General features: G+C 43.7%; 1 long non-coding RNA gene across 2 annotated transcripts in view; it reads right to left on the bottom strand.

The window, feature by feature from the left end:
* The window catches only part of LOC134935375 (uncharacterized), a 309,075-nt gene extending 298,596 nt beyond the window's left edge, over positions 1 to 10,479 (bottom strand). Inside the window, exon 1 of one of the 2 annotated variants that reach the window (XR_010180098.1) lies at positions 10,282 to 10,479. This is a non-coding gene — a long non-coding RNA (uncharacterized LOC134935375). The remainder of the gene's footprint in view (positions 1 to 10,281) is intronic. The other variant, XR_010180097.1, reaches the window with a different exon arrangement.
* Positions 10,480 to 16,623: the final 6,144 nt, after the last annotated feature.

Here is a 16,623-nt window from a genome sequence, read left to right as displayed (position 1 = left end):
CCTTGCTGTAAATATTGTAAGTCTATTTCAAGAGAGCAGTAAGTAGGTAAGTCATGAACATCCTCAGGTGACCTAATGCTTTATCAAATCATCAGTTTCAACAAAAGACACACTTTTTATTTTTAAGAAGAACTTTTACTGTACTAATATTATTTGAACAAATTATTGGAAAATGCAATATCCAATAATTATCATAAAGCTATAAAAAATGTTTTTATTTACAGATCACGTTTTTTACTTTGCTATGATTTCAGTGTCACAAATTAATGGAGGGACTGATAGCTAAATTATTTAGCAAACCAATATAGAAATTGAGACAACAATTATACAGGAGGTACTGTGCACTCCGTGCATACTCTTAGGACAGTAGATTTTATTACACTTTACAGTACATATAAAACACCTTTCAAGCCAATAAACAACAATTTTCAGCTATGGAGTGTCATACTCATTTTAAAATTACATTTCTGTCTTATCAAGTTAGAACTATTTCTCGGAGGAACGCTGGAGTTCAAAGTCTTCTCTAATGTCACTATTTGTTTGACACCAGTAATGCTGAGTTTTCAGAACAGTCCATCTCCGCCAACAGAGCAGATGGCTTTTTGGCACTGAGAAATGTTTCAGATTTCCGCCTGCAGTGTTGTTTAACCTCGCCAAAGGATAACTCAGTATGGAAATGCTACATGATCTTATGATCCTTTAAATTTGTTCATATTACAATATTTAGACAGATTAATGTTATTCATTAAGCAACTCTGTGATAGATGTTTCTCCAATATTGCTCCTTTTGCTGTCAATCGTTTTGGAAAAGATACAAAATGTTTGCATATGCTTTGAATTTATTATGTCAAGGCATCAGAAAGATACTAGATTTAATGGAAAAGGAACTGGAGATGTTTTAATATACTGCACAGAATGAATACATATTATTTATATTAAGGTATAAAAACATTTAAGTAGAAATACAAATATGGAGAGAGGAGACTAAAATAATATAAAATGGGAATAAGAAGAAAAAGATGTCCAGAGAAAATTATAATGCCTCCCAGTGACTGTCATATAGAACACAAGCATCAAAGTTGCTTTTAAGAGTAAAACTTGAATACATATAAAAACCCTAGCTATATATAACACACAGAGCATCACCTACAAAGTAAGATAGAGAATCATGTATAATGTTTATTTATACTTATTTTTGCATAATTATGTAAAGCTGCTGTTCTTAGTCACATATGCATTATTTGTATCCCCAACATTTGTAAAATAATTAATATAATTGCTAATAGGTTCAATTGTTAGGTGCCACTGTATGTAAAAGCATTGAATGTGCTTTTAACAAGATTGAATAAAAATTAGGATGAATTGTACATGTACTGTATATTTCTTACATGTTACAGTTTTAGAAAAATTAGGACACTGCTTTCCCTAATTATTACATGGATGTCCTTCCTGCCATTACAATTTTTTTGTGCATACCACTGAAATTCATAGCGAGTACCCCAAGGATACTTGTACCCAAAGTTGAAGATCACTGATGTAATGAGTCTTTAAGCAGAGGGGTTTGTGTTCCTGCAACACTGGGCAGACTTCTCAGTCAGGCGCCATCTTTTTTGTCGCAATGGATTGCACCTGAATGATGAGGGGGCAGCAGCACTGGGGGGGAAGGATGGTTAGATGGTTGGAGGAGATTTTAAATTAGGAGCCTGGGGGGAGGGTTTAGCTAGAAAATAAATATGCAGTGAGAATAGTAAGGATGGAGGTAGTGAACTAATTGGGGGTGGAGAAGAGGGGAGGGAAAGAGCAGCTGGCAAGGGTACTAACGAGGGTATTACTGAGGGTATTGCCAAAACACTAACAACGAATATGGGTCATCAATACTGCATATAGAAAATGATGTCCCTAGCACAAGGGGGAATACTTATCTTAATTGTATGGATGTAAATGCTAGAAGCCTTACAGGGAAAAAGGGGGAACTAGAAGTCCTTGCAGCAAGCAAACAGTATGACATTATAGGCATTACTGAAACTTGGTGGGACGAATCTCATTATTGGACAGTCAATCTGGAGAGTTATACGCTGTTCAGGAGACACAGATTAAATAAACAGGGTGGAGGGTTATGTCTTTATGTAAAGCTGTTTTAAAACCTGATATACAGTACGGGAAGATATTCATGAGGGGACTGTAAATACTGTTGAGACGTTATGGGTAGAAATTGCAGGTGGGGGTAAGTGAACAAAAAAGATACTATTAGGGCTATGCTATGAGCCACCTAGTATTAATATGTCTGATGAGGAATTGTTACTGAAGCAAATAGAAAAAGCGGCAGAATTAGGTGACGTACTGTAGTAGTGATGGGAGATTTTAACTATCCAGAGATAATTTGGACAAATGATTCATGTGATACTGCTAGGGGTAATAGGTTTTTAAATAAACTAAATAATAACTACTTACTTCAACTAATCGAGGAACCAACTACAATGCAATCTTAGACCTGGTATTAACAAACAATGGGGAATTGGTATCAAATATTATAGTAGGGGAGCCCATAGGAAACAGCGACCACAATATGATCACATTCAATATCAGTTCTCATAAACAGTCCTATAAAAGCTCAACTAGGACTCTAAAATTTAACAAAGCCAACTTTGATATGACAAAGAAAGCTTTAAGGGCATTGAATGGGAAATTTTGTTTCAAGGTAAAAATACTATGGAGAAATGGGAGGTATTAAAAACACTGCTCGATAATTATACTCATAAATTTATTCCCATGGTCAGCAAAAAAAGAAGTAATAATTCCAAACCAATGTGGCCTAACAAAAAGATTAAGGAAATAATGGACAGAAAGAGGAGAGCATTAAGAAAATATAAATCAGATAGGAAAGCGGAGTCATTCCAGTACTATAAGGATTGTAACAAAATATGCAAAAAAGAAATAAGAGCAGCTAAAATAGAAACTGAAAAGCTAGTAGCTAAGGAAAGTAAATTAAACCCCAAAAAGTTTTTTCAAATACATCAACAGCAAAAGATTAAAGAAGGAGAGTATAAGCCCTTTAAAGGACAATGTGGGAGTCTTAATCAAAGACGATAAGGACATAGCAGAAAAATTAAATTAGCTTTTTGTATCAGTATTCGCAATAGAGGAATAGATGGCAGGATTAACACATAACCTCAGTAATAATAATCTCCCACTACTAACTGCTTTCTTAAGTGAGGAAGTAGTCTGTGGCCGAATAAAAAAATTAAGATTAACAAATCACCTGGTCCCAACAGAATTCACCCAAGGGTTCTCATGGAGCTACACTCCGAATTAGCTAGACCCCTATATTTGATTTTCATTGACTCACTGACATCAGGCATTGTTCCAAAAGTTTGACGTATAATAGAAGTAGTGCCGATCTACAAAAAGGGAAGTAAATCTGAACCGGGTAACTATAGACCAGTTAGTCTTACATCTATAGTGGGGAAAGTACTGGAAGGCATTTTGTGGGATAGTATACAGAAGTTTCTTGAAGCAAATAAGGTTATTAATAGGAACCAACATGGATTTGTGAAGGATAAATCATGTCAGTCAAACTTACTAGGCTTTTATTAAACAGTTAGTGTGAACCTAGATCAGAGTAAGGAGGCGGATGTAATCTTTTTAGACTTTGCTAAAGCTTTCAACACAGTACCGCACATGAGACTTATCTATAAGTTACAAGAACTAGTGCTAGGGAGCACAATATGAACTTGGGTTAGAAATTGGTTAGATAATAGTGAGCAGTGAATTGTGGTAAATAGAACTTTTTCAAATTGGACTGAAGTACTTAGTGGTGTGCCACAAGGGTCTGTACTTAGACCACTACTGTTTAACATTTTCATAAATGATCTAGCAGTAGGTCTAGAAAGCATGATGTCAATTTTTGCAGACGATACCAAACTGTGTAAGGTTATTAATTCGGTGGGGGATGCGGAGTCTCTTCAGAACGATTTATTTAAACTGGAAGCATGGGCAGCCAAATGGAGAATGAGGTTCAATACAGACAAGTATAAGGTAATGTACTTTGGTAGCAAAGAAAGAAATACCACCTACACACTAAATGGGGTAAAATTAGGGGATTCTGTACTGGAAAAAGACTTAGGTGTTCACAAAGATAAACTTAACAGCAGTACCCAAAGTAGGAATGCAGCAAAAAAGGTGAACAAGGTATTAGCATGCATTAAATGCGGAATTGATGCAAGGGATGAGAGTGTTATACTCCCATTATACAAATCCCTAGTGAGGCCATATCTTGAATACTGTGCACAATTTTGGGCACCATACTACCAAAAGGATCTCCTGGAATTAGAAAAGGTTCAGAGGTGGGCTACCAAACTGATTAAGGGGATGGAGATGCTGGAATACGAGGAAAGGCTTGCAGGGCTAGGCATGCTGGAGATTAAGAGGGGACATGATTAACACTTACAAATACATAAGGGGACAATATACAGAGCTTGCGGAGGATCTGTTTTTCATAAGATCATCACAGAGGACACATGGACACCTGCTTAGGTTAGAGGAGAGGAGGTTTTACACACAGAGGTGAAAAGGTTTCTTCACAGTACGGACAATACATATTTGGAATTCCCTGCCTGAGAAAGTTGTAATGGCGGACTCGGTCAATACTTTTAAGAATGGGCTAGATAAATTCCTAATGGATAAGGATATACAGGGTTATGGTGGATAGATCATGCACTATAATTAACAAAAGAGAAAAAAATAACACAACGGCAGACATTCACAATAGATGAATTTGAGTTCTAAAAATAATACACAGGTTGAACTCGATAGACAAGTTGTCTTTTTTCAACATCAGAAACCATGTAACAGTGTTACTATAAGGCTGCACCCCCAAAATAAATACAGGCATAAAGAATAATTTATTTGAGGCTTATTAATCCTTTTGAGGATCCACAGTTAAACTAGTGCAGAAATCAATTTCCTCTTTCTAAACGTTTTTGGTCCTGTCTGGAATACAGACTGGGAATAAACACTTGCATTTAAAAAGTGTCAAATAATTTAGATCCCCCCACCCAGGGGTGTAGCGAGGGTGGCTCTGGTGGAGCGCCAACTCCAGGCACCAAAAAAGTTAGAGGGCGCGCTGCCACCCACCAGCCCCCCATCCCACGGGCCACTGTGCTGGCAGCCGCAGAGCAGTAGGAGGAGAATCAGAGGGGGTGCACACTGACTAGGTATGGAACAGGGCAGGCCAGATGCGATAGCAGGAGACACTGACAGCCGAAACACGCTAGAGCTCTGCACGCCCTCTTTATATGCCTCACTGTCTGCTTGTAGCTATTCAGCATGGTTACTTCTGTCCTGCAGCACCACTCTCTGCCCCCGCTGCTGCAGCACCTCTCTCTTTCCTGGAAGCTGCACCACATGTGTCTACTTCAGATGTTGCAGCAGCTCTCTCTGCCCCGGCTTCTGCAGAACTTATCTCTGCCCTGGCTGCTGCAGCACTTCTTTCTACATTGATGCTGTAGCACCTCTCTATGCCCCATCTGCTGCAGCCCCTCTCTGCAGCAGCAGCTGCTGCTGCAGCAAAATCTCTTTCTGCCCTGGCTGCGACAGCACCTCTCTCTGCTCCTGCTGCTGTAGCACTTCTCTCTACATTAATGCTGCAGCACCTCTCTCTGCCCTACTGCCCCAGCACCTCTCTCTGCATTAGAAGCAGCAGCACATCACTCTGTTTCTCAGGCTTCTGCAGCACAACTCTCTGCCCCCGCTGCTGCAGCACCTCGTTCTGTCCCAGCTGCTGCTGCAGCACCTCTCTCTGCAGCAGCAGTCACTGTTGCAGCAGCATCTCTTTCTGCCCTTGCTGCTGCTGCAGCAGCAGCAGCACCTCTCTCCGCTCGGCTGCTGTAGCACTTCTCTCTACATTGATGCTGCAGCACCTCTCTATGAATTTGAAGCAGCAGCACATCACTGTCTTTCAGGCTTCTGCAGCACTTCTCTCTTTCATGGAAGCTGCAGCACATGTCTCTACTTCAGATGTTGCAGCAGATCTCTCTGACCCGGAATCTGCAGAACCTCTCTCTGCCCCATCTACTGTAACACCTCTCTCTGCCCGCTGCTGCAGCAATTCTCTCCACATTGATGCTGCAGCACCTCTTCCTGCCCCAGCTGCTGCAGAACCTCTCTCTGCAGCAGCAGAAGCCGCTGCTGCAGCAGCACCTCTATCTGCCCCGGCTACTGTAGTACTTCTCTCTACATTGATGCTGCAGAATCTCTCTCTGCCCCATCTGCTGCTGCAGCAGCAGCAGCAGCACTTCTCTTTGCATTAGAAGCAGCAGCACCTCACTCTGTCTCTCTCCTGCGGCACAGCTCTCTCTGGCCCTGAGGCAATTCTGGGACATTATTTTAATTGAAGCATAGTGGTATTATTAGGTCTGGGATGGCAGTACTAGTGTATTATTTTCAGTGAGGCATTGGGAGATTATATAATCTGGAGGGGGAGGCAGTTTTGGTGTATTATTTTCATTGACGCATTGGGAGATTATCAGATCTGGGGGGGGGGGTCAGTTTTGGGGCATTATTTTCATATCAGAGCTTGGGGGGGTTATCAGGTCTGTGTCATGTCACATTTGCTTTTTTTCCCATGAAGGAAATGGGGGTTGTGTGGTCAGTTCAGTTGGGGCATACAGATGGGTCCACGTTTATCTTGGCTAGTTTGCTGCGCCTAGGAAAAACATGGTTTATTAACATAAATCCTTCATCTATTGTTCTAAGCTGCAATACAATACAAAGAACAATACAGCAGAGGATTAACTCATTACAGCAGGGGATTAAGTCCAACTGCCCAGTCTCAGTTAATATTATTAAAGGTCAAGATAAACATGGACCCATCTGTATGTAGTGTTTTTCATTTATTTAAATTAAACAAGTAAATACAGCTACTTCCATAGCGGCTCTACCATGGTGTATTATGTATAAGGATAGTGTTATGGGTTTCTACTGTGTGGCATAATGTGTATAAGGGGTACAATGTGAATAACGGACAGTACTGTGCGGTGTAATGTGAATTGGTACTATTCTGTGGCCGCACAGTTTCACAATCAAGCCATCCCTGTCACCAATTTTGAATTTCTAAATATTGTTTCTTTTCAAATGTAACATACCACCATGTGTTGGCTAGGCCCCTAATTCAATACAGGGGAGATGGGTGCCAAAACATACCCTTGCTCCGGGCACCATGGCGACTAGCTACACCTCTGCCTCCACCTGAATGTGCAACTGCCAGCAGTACATAAAGTATTAGTATGCATAGCTCTCTCTCTGTCTACTACTTCAAAATCTCTCACTGCCCATATCTATTTTTCTGCCCCCTCCATAGCTGTGTCAATACCACTTCCTTCTATATCTTTCTTGCGCTTTCATACGGTAGCTTTCTGATTTCACCCTCCATAGCTGTCTCATTGCCCTCTCACTCCATACTGTATATCACTGATTGTCCCCTCCCTCTATAGCTCTCACTACCAGTCCATTCCATATCACACTGACCCTCTCACTGCCCTCTCACAGCACTCAATGCCCTCTCACAGCACCCACTGTCCATTCCAGCTGGCTCATTGCCCTCACAGCTGAGCCATTCACAACACCCACACTTACCCAGTTACTGTCCACCTAACAGCACTCACTGAAACTCCTCACAGCATCTCATACTGCCCCCTTCACTGCCTGCCTCACAGCACAGCACCCCTCTCAGCATGGCACCCTTCTCCCTTCACAGCATAATACCCCTCACAGCATAACATGCACCCCAATGTTTACTGCCCAGAGAGACAGATTCAAATTGCATTTTTGATGGGCGTTTTGGGTGGTAGGTGGAGGTGTTGCTATGAGTCGCAGGTATGTTGTGGGCATGTTGGTGTCAGCAACTGTTTCTAAAGATGCAGTTTCACTGAAACTGGCAGCCATGGTCATCAGACATTTTGCACGTGCCATAGGCAGGGACAATGTCCAATGATCTGGCCAATGGTGGGTTGATACTTTGTATGCACATTACTGGATTTACGCCACATCTGGTGGGCATCTCAATATGATGCCCATCAACCACGGCATTACCATAAATATGAAGTTGTGGCTGCACTAAAATATGCCTCTTAATCACCCCCTGTGTTTGCTGCAATTGAGTGTGGTGTCATACAGATGTGTCCTTATACACCTATCCTTTTGTGCCATAAGGTGAGAGACGCATGGTGTGACTTAGATGCTCTGTCACTTTTACTGATACCTGGGCTTTTGTACTTTTTCTTAAATTGAGTATTTTATTTGCATTGTAGATGTATACAAAGCTGCTTATAGTGTACTAGGCAGTTAGAATTAGTATTTATATCACAAAGAAATTGGTATAAAGACACATATTAAGCACAACAATGTGCGTCATGAAGCATGCTGCAACTCACTGGAATTGGACCTCTTTTGCCTTTGTACACAGATTATCTTCTGGGTCACGCACAGCAACTTGACCAGGGGCAAATTTTAGGGGTCATGGCGCCCCTAGGCACAACAGTAATGGCTGCCCCCTCTGCCTACTTTTATTATTTTAACTGATTGGTTATAAACCCTCATTTGATGATTGACAATTTACTATAGTAATAAAAAGCCATGAACTACGACATTTCATTTTAATTTTAATTCTGAATATATATTTACTAAGTAGGGCAGCTTACAGGGTCAGTCTGTGAATGCCCTTCCCTTTTACACTCCACTCAAGATGCTGTATGTTACAGTAGAATGGAAATATTTTGCAGTTACTGGTACATTTCAGTTTGATAGTACTAAAAAAGCATTCAAGTGCCACCCCTAGGCATGTGCCTCTTGTGCCTAAGGGGAAACTCACTACTGAGCTTGGATACAGGAAGTAAGACACCAAAGACATTGCAGCTGAATACAGGATTCCAGTGGTAGCCTAAAACACCCCCAACATGGTCTCACCACACCTGCATTTTTGTTGCCATTTTCCGTTACCTCCCCCAAATGATCCCTGACCGTCAATCAGTTTGCAAATGAATCCTAACTACTACTACCATCACAAGACCATGGGGGTAATTCCAAGTTGATCGCAGCAGGAAATTTTTTAGCAGTTGGGAAAAACTATGTGCACTGCAGGGGGGGCAGATATAACATTTGCAGAGAGAGTTAGATTTGGGTGGGTTATTTTGTTTCTGTGCAGGGTAAATACTGGCTGCTTTATTTTTACACTGCAATTTAGATTGCAAATTGAACTCACCACACCCAAATCTATCTCTCTCTGCACATGTTATATCTGCCCCTCCTGCAGTGCACATGGTTTTGCCCAACTGCTAGCAAAGACCCTGCTGCGATCAACTTGGAATTACCCCCCATGTGCAGTGTGACAATAATTGCTCAGCTGCCAAAAATTTGGATTAGCGTACACTCTGAATCCAGCCCTAGATGATATTTTTGCCATTACTATAACATCTATCTTGGGAAACTTAACAATTTCCTTCTGCTGTACTGATGCTGTGGTGCGTACAAGGATTTATTGTCACAGAAATATATGCTTTTTTCTGATATACTGTACGCTTCTCACTTCCTTCCATTCCTGGCAGCATCTTGCAGACAACTAAATGGTGTGGTGTCAGTTTGATGAAAAAGTAGCTTAATGGTTTCTGACTAAACCAAATGTTCAGGTTACACATTCTAAAATCATGTTTGTAATACTTAATGCAGTGCTAAGGCTATCTTTTTTTTTTTCAGATTCACAAACAAACTTTATGATATTTTTATTCCAGTTAAATTATATAAACGTTACCTAAATGATCACACTATTATTGTCAAAGGAAGATTACAATTTCTATACTATTGTGATTAAATGAAACTAATTTAAACATTTTATTCTATTGACCTTCTTTTAAGCTCCATTTTTGTTGATCTCAGCCCACCCTTACCAGACAGCTGACACACAACATAGTCTTATCTAAAATAAAGACATATAAACAAAAATTGGTAGGGAAAAAGGGACAGCTTTTATTTAATTTTAAATGATGATATTAATTAAAAGGGGGGAGAATGGTGGTGAAAGAACTGCCCTACTGACAGTAAAACCATCTGCAAGCTCAACACACCAAGTACTAGATTGGGGGCCTTCCTCCATCCCATCATATTCCACTCAAGGTAGCCAAGACTCCTCCCAATAACCCAAATCCATAGGTCCCTCCTGGACCAGTGGTGCCACTTGTCATGAACCTGACTAGATTCTCATAAATTGTAGTAACCAGCCCTGTGTCTTACCTCAGTCTCCTGTTCTGTGGGCCGGGATTTCATGCAGTAGCCTAGAGTTCACTCAGACTTGTTCCTGAATTCCTTATTTCATGCTCTGACTCCAGTATCTGCTGTGCATACTAGTTTGCAAACTGCAGCACTTTCACAGGCTGATTGCACAGGTGCACAGATTCCAAGTTGCAGCAGTGTTCTCAGACCAGTTGTTAACTATGCATTTGCCTGAGGATAATTCAAGCTCCTTTGTGCAGTCTATGACATACTTGCCTACCTGACCCTCTCCATGAGGGAGAAAATGCTCTGTTCCTGGACTTTCCTGGTAATGTATGATTGCCATCACCTGTGGTGAGCTAGTTAATTGATAAGAAAGGTGTTTCACCACGGGTGATGGCAATCATACATTACCAGGAAAGTCCAGGAACAGAGCATTTTCTCCCTCATGGACAGGGTCAGGTAGGCAAGTATGGTCTATGATATTCTCTGACATCAGGGCCGGCGACAGGGGGGATCAAAGGGGACACCTGTACTGGGCCCAAAGATCAGAGGGGCCCCAAGGATATGCCACTTAGTGCCTGGTAGGGATGTTAGCAGTCTTGTCCAAATAGGCGGTGTGGGCGCAGCCTCAGAGTGACAGGGGCCTCTCACACACAGTGACTATGCAGCACAAGTGTGCGCCCTCTCTTCCGGGTCAAGCTCTGTTGCAGGCAGTTATGGGACATGGCAGCAGCTCCACTGGCCAGGATGCCCTTGCCCTGTGCCAGCCTCTTCTGGTGGGGTGTTCGGGACACATGGTACTGCTGGTGTTTGGGTCTAGATACTGGAGAGAGCAGTGCAGGTGAGTCTCTTCCTGGGGTAAGAGTGGATTGGTTAGGGTTACTGGGCTTTGGGATGAAATGGGGGAGCTGGGAATGCAGCATGGAGTCATTGGGGAGAGACAGACTGTGGGGTGTGTGGGTGGAAGGAGAGAGGGATACACAGACTGCGGTATGTAGGGGTAGGAATGAGAGATACACACATTTATATGCGTGTATAAACAAATAATTATATGCATATATTTATTTATTAACAGTTTCTTATAAAGCTCAGAAAATTCTGTTGCGCTTCGAAAAAAATAATATATATATACATATATATATGTAAATGTATGTATATATATATATATATATATATATATCAATGTGACAATGGGGCACCTGATAAGTTGCTGCATTTGTTTCTGTGAGTGCTGGACTATTACAATTATATATATTTATATATACTCCGAGTGGGCCCCAGAGATATCACTGTACTGGACCCCAAGATTTCTGTTGCTGGCCCTGTCTGATATTGCTGTATTCCATTATTTCCAGCTTCACCAACCTAAGTCTCAGTCCGGCTAGCCAGTTACTGTGCAGCCAATTACAGCCTGGCAGGGGGTTTAAGGGAAGTCCAGCTGCAGCATTCCGGATCTGTGCAACTAGTCACATAGTGTGACAAGTGAACCTGCTTCGCTCCTTCCTTGTGACACTATCAGTCCCAACACATCCTCAGCCAGTAACCAGTCAGGTCCTGCATATCCTCAGCTGGTAACCAGTCTGGTCCTGCATATTCTCATCCAGTTACCAGTCTGGTCCTGCATATCCTCAGCTGGTAACCATTCCGGTCCTGCATATCCTCAGCCAGTTACCAATCTGGTCCTACATATCTTCAGCCGGTAACCCGTTCGGTCCTGCATATCCTCAGCCAGTAATGAGTCCAGTCTAGCAGCATTTCTTCAGATGGTAGCCAGTCCAGTCTAGTGGTATTCTCCAGCCGGTATCCAGTCTGGTCCAGCTGTATTCCTCAGCCGGTAGCCAGTCCGGTCCAGCAGCATCTATTCAGCTGGTAGCCAGTCTGATCCAGCTGTATTCCTCAATTGGAAGCTAGTCCAGTCCAGCAGCATCTCTTCAGCTGGTAGCCAGTCTGGTCCAGCTGTATTACTCAGCCGGTAGCCTGTCCTGTCCAGCTTTCTTCAGCCGATAACCAGTCTGGAACATTACCAATGCGTGGTTCATAACCTTGAACTTATATCAAAGGTTGTTCTCACTGCTACCGAAATCCCATTAAAAAAAGCTATATTCTGCCTCCTCGACTTTAGCTCCAAGCCTCAGACCCTGGATGTCAGTCATCACCTGAACCATGTAACCTTGTGCACCAAAACCATGACACCACTTACCTCAGATTGGTGGAATCAGCCTAACATGTGTATTGGCAAAGAGTGCAACTCAAAATTAAAGCAAGGTGATCAGTGCAGCTGTCCTTTTCCACCAAATGAGAATTCCCTATCTGACGCCACCCACCATACTAAGCTAAAGAAGCACCCCTAACTAAATCTTCTAAGTACAGATATATTGCTTCTTGAGAAATATGGACCCCATCAGGATTAAAAAGATGATCATATTGAAATCTGATGAGGTGGGGGCATGGCCTGGATGCCGTGTAGTGAGGGAGCATAGTCTTGCAGCTCCTGCTAAATACCCCAAATTATATTATTTTTCCCTCCCTGGAGTTTCCTAGTGTGTCCCCCTGTGTCCTCCCTGTACCTCTGAAGGGTGAATGTCCAGGTTGCGGAGCTGGGAGAGGCCTCCTGTGGGTTGCGGCCTGTGATTGCGCTGGAGGTAACAGCTTGTCCCAGACCCATTCCCTGCTCCCCTGCCATCTCTCGCGGACTGGGATTCAGGCTGCAGCACTCACCGGAGGGTCCTGATCTGCCTGCAGCTGTGTGACTCCTGGAGCTGGCAGCTCACTGCCGGAGCTTGAGGCGCATCCATGTCTAGTCACCCTGTGCCGCTGAACACTGCTGGTGAGATCCCTGGCTTCCTGGCACAGTGATTCTTCACTGCTCTGCTGTCTCTCTGTCTCTCAGCTGATAGGTGCGGGGATCCCATAAACGTACTGCTGCACATGGGTCCATTATATTGGAGTCTGGGAGCCGCAGATTCTGTGGTGCACCCTGGGTTCCCTTGGTGGAAGTAGTGGAGGTGCATACCTCTACTGCTTCTGCCTCACCTGCTCCTAACCACTCATCCACTTCATTGTCTATCCCTCTATGTCCCGGCATTAAATAGCTGAATCCAGGGCTACAGTTGGTCCTTTTGTGTGTGGGGCATACTTGCCTTCCAGGTTGCTATGCTCAGCTACTCTGTGAAGGTCCATGCTCTGAGATGTTATAATAATACTGCCTGAAGAGTCTTCACGTTGCGCCTTCTGTCTTCACTTTAATCTCCTCTGATAATGCTTTATATCATCATGTCTCCAAAGAAACATAAAGTCTCCAAGTCCATTTCACAGGTGGCTTTCTTCAAACCTTTGCCTCACCGTGCGTCCACTCAGACGAATATCAAATCTAGCGTGGGTATAAAATCTTCCCCTCTCCCTGCTGCTGTAGCAGCATCATCTGCTTCCTCTAGTGATGCTGGCACATTAGAAATGGGGGACAGTGATTCCATGACTGCAGGCACCAAGAAGATTCTACTGGCTCAGTTTAAGAACGAAGTCGTGGCGGATTTTCGTGCTATGCTCCAAGCCTGTCAACAATCTTCGCGAGCGCACCGATCATATGGAATCTAAAATGGGGTAGGTGGTGAGTTCCCATAATGATCTGGTTGTCTCCCACTACACCTTGGAGAGGTAGCCTCCCTACATGATAAATTGGCTGATTTGGAGGACAGATCGCGCAGGAACAATCTCAAGTTGTTGGGCATTCCTGAAACTGTCTCTAATAGTAGTCTGCATGATGTGGTGCTTGAACTGTTTAAGAACCTGTTGCTGTCAGCTTCCACATCAAATTTTCTAATTGATCGTATCCACAGATTTCCAAAAGCTAGGAATGCTCCAGATGGTGTCCCTCATGACGTTTTAATGAGAGTGCACTTCTTTCATATTAAGGAAGCCTTGCTTAAAGCTGCCAGAACATCATCTTCTTCTGAGGATATATTGGGGCCCCTAAGACTTTTTGGAGACTTCTCTCATGCTACTCTGACTAAAAGACGCTCCTTCCAGCCTGTCACAACCGTTATTCGGAAGTAAGCCATAGTCTATCGATGGGGCTTCCAGACTAAGCTCCTGGTCTCTAGGGAGGGTTACACTGTGTCCATTACTTCAGTGGAAGATGGTATGAAGCTTCTTTTCAGATGGAACCTCTCTGGGGATTCGGGCACCTCTTCCCTGGACCACCGCCTGCAGCAGGACTGGGCGACGGTTGTGAATCATTCATAGACTCCTTCATTGACTGAGATTTCTTGTTTATATTGACTTTTAATTTACTAATCTATTTGTTTTCTGTGGTTCTCTCCCCGTTATGATCATAAGTCATCGATGCTGTAGCAATATGGGCTCATCTGCTATTCATTTTTGCCTGTACTATGGAACTTACTAAGCCATTAACCATATCTTATATAAAGCTTTGATCAGTTTTGTTGAGGCCTCTAAGGTCCTTTTTTTTATTTTCCTTGCTTTCATGGCGATTGACAATTGTTACAATCCTGAGCACTCATGTTTTGTTATTGTTATAATTACCTTTGCTTCAGTTTGTGGAACTACAGGTCACAGCTAACTCCTGCATAGTTGTCTCCCAGTGCCTTAGCTCCTGCACTCAGCAACTGACTTCACAGGTGTCTGGATTCTGTAATTACAGCTCGTTACCTGAAAACTACTATTCAGCTTGTCAGCCTGCTCAGTCTGCACTGCAGCTGCATGTTATATCAATTACTGGGGGCCTGTCTGGTGCTCACAACTGATTGGTCCAGCCTGTTCTTTTAAGCCTCTCAATCCCAAGAAGCTTTGCCAGTTATAGCTACTCCATGTGGTGTTCTGCTCTCTGGTTCCTCTCTGGTCTCAGTTCATCTTTCCAGTGGGTATTGCCTTGTTCCAGTATTGAATTCCAGCTTCAACATCTTGCTGACGACTTTAGTCTGCCGACTGCCGTTACCCTGTCTCCAAGTGTCTGCCCCCCAGTCCGTCTGTGTGCCGCTACCTCCTGTGTCACCCCTGGAGTGCCTGCTGCTGTTCCATCTCCACAGTCCCAGCATACCATCTGGCCGTGTGCACCCTGCCACCTTCTCCAGTTCCTGTTTGTTCCTGTGTATCCCTGCGGCTGATCATATACAACACCTCTACCATAACTCTAGTCCAGTTCAGGTATCAAGTGACCCAGACAGGGGGCCGCGACCTGCACGTCGGAAGCCGCGAAGCCCATATCCCCTTGCGGGGGTTCCCTGGTGAAAACCTTCCGGCGTGTTAGACTCCGCGCCTCTGTTCTGGGTAACGTCAACCACTTGGTACCTGATCCCGAATTCCGGATTCTGCACCAGTTCCTGACATTTTAACTGGCCCACCACTTCCTGGGCATGGACCCGTCACAGCAAAATCCGGCTCAAATCTTGGCTGGTCAAATACAAAATTTGGCGCAGCAACTGCAAGATCTAAAGCTCCGAGTTTCCACCCAGGAAGAAACTAGCAGGTCATTGGTTGTAACAAGAGCTCCTGGGCCTGAACCAAAGCTTCATCTTCCAGATCGGTTTACAGGTGACCGGAAACAGTTCCTGAATTTCCGTGATAGCTGCAAGCTATATTTCAGACTCCGGCCATTATCGTCTGGTTCTGAGGCTCAGCGAGTAGGTATCATCATCTCCCTCCTGCAGGGGGAACCCCAGTCCTGGGCGTTCGGATTGAAAACTGAGAATCCCGCCTTGCACACAGTGGATGCCTTGTTTAGCGCCCTAGGAATTCTTTATGATGACCCGGACCGAGCTGCTTCTGCAGAGGCTCACTTACGAGCCCTGAGACAAGGGAAAAACACGGCCGAGGTATACTGCACTGAGTTTCGCAGATGGGCAGGTGATAGTGGTTGGAATGACCCAGCCCTCCGAAGTCAGTTCCGCTTAGGCCTCACTGAGTAAATTAAAGACTACCTTGTCCAGTATCCTACTCCTGAAACCCTGGACAAGCTCATGCAGTTAACAATTCGAGTAGATCGTCGGATCGGGGAACGGAGGATGGAGAAAGGTAGAGGGTCACCATCTCCCTCAGCAGTAGCCTTGGAAGAAGCCGAAGATTCCAGTGAACCCATGCAGATTGGGGCCTTTCGTCTTTCTGCTCAGGAAAAATCTCGTAGGCGATCGATGGGCCTATGCTTATATTGTGGAGCAAAGGGTCATTTTGCTAATGTTTGCACCCTGAAGTCGGGAAAAGACAAGGCCCAGGGGTAAAAGGGGAGTTACTCCTGGGTCTGGCTGGAATCTCTCCAAAAAATTCAGTCTTGCTTCCAGTTCAAATTAGTCTACCTACTCAGCAAGTTGCAGTCAAGGCTTTTGTTGATTGTGGTGCAGCTGCCAA

Source organism: Pseudophryne corroboree, chromosome 6 (assembly GCF_028390025.1).
Source record: "Pseudophryne corroboree isolate aPseCor3 chromosome 6, aPseCor3.hap2, whole genome shotgun sequence".
In the NCBI taxonomy this organism is placed as follows: domain Eukaryota; kingdom Metazoa; phylum Chordata; class Amphibia; order Anura; family Myobatrachidae; genus Pseudophryne; species Pseudophryne corroboree.
Note: the sequence above shows the minus strand (reverse complement) of the source record. Positions and strands in the feature narration are given on the sequence as shown.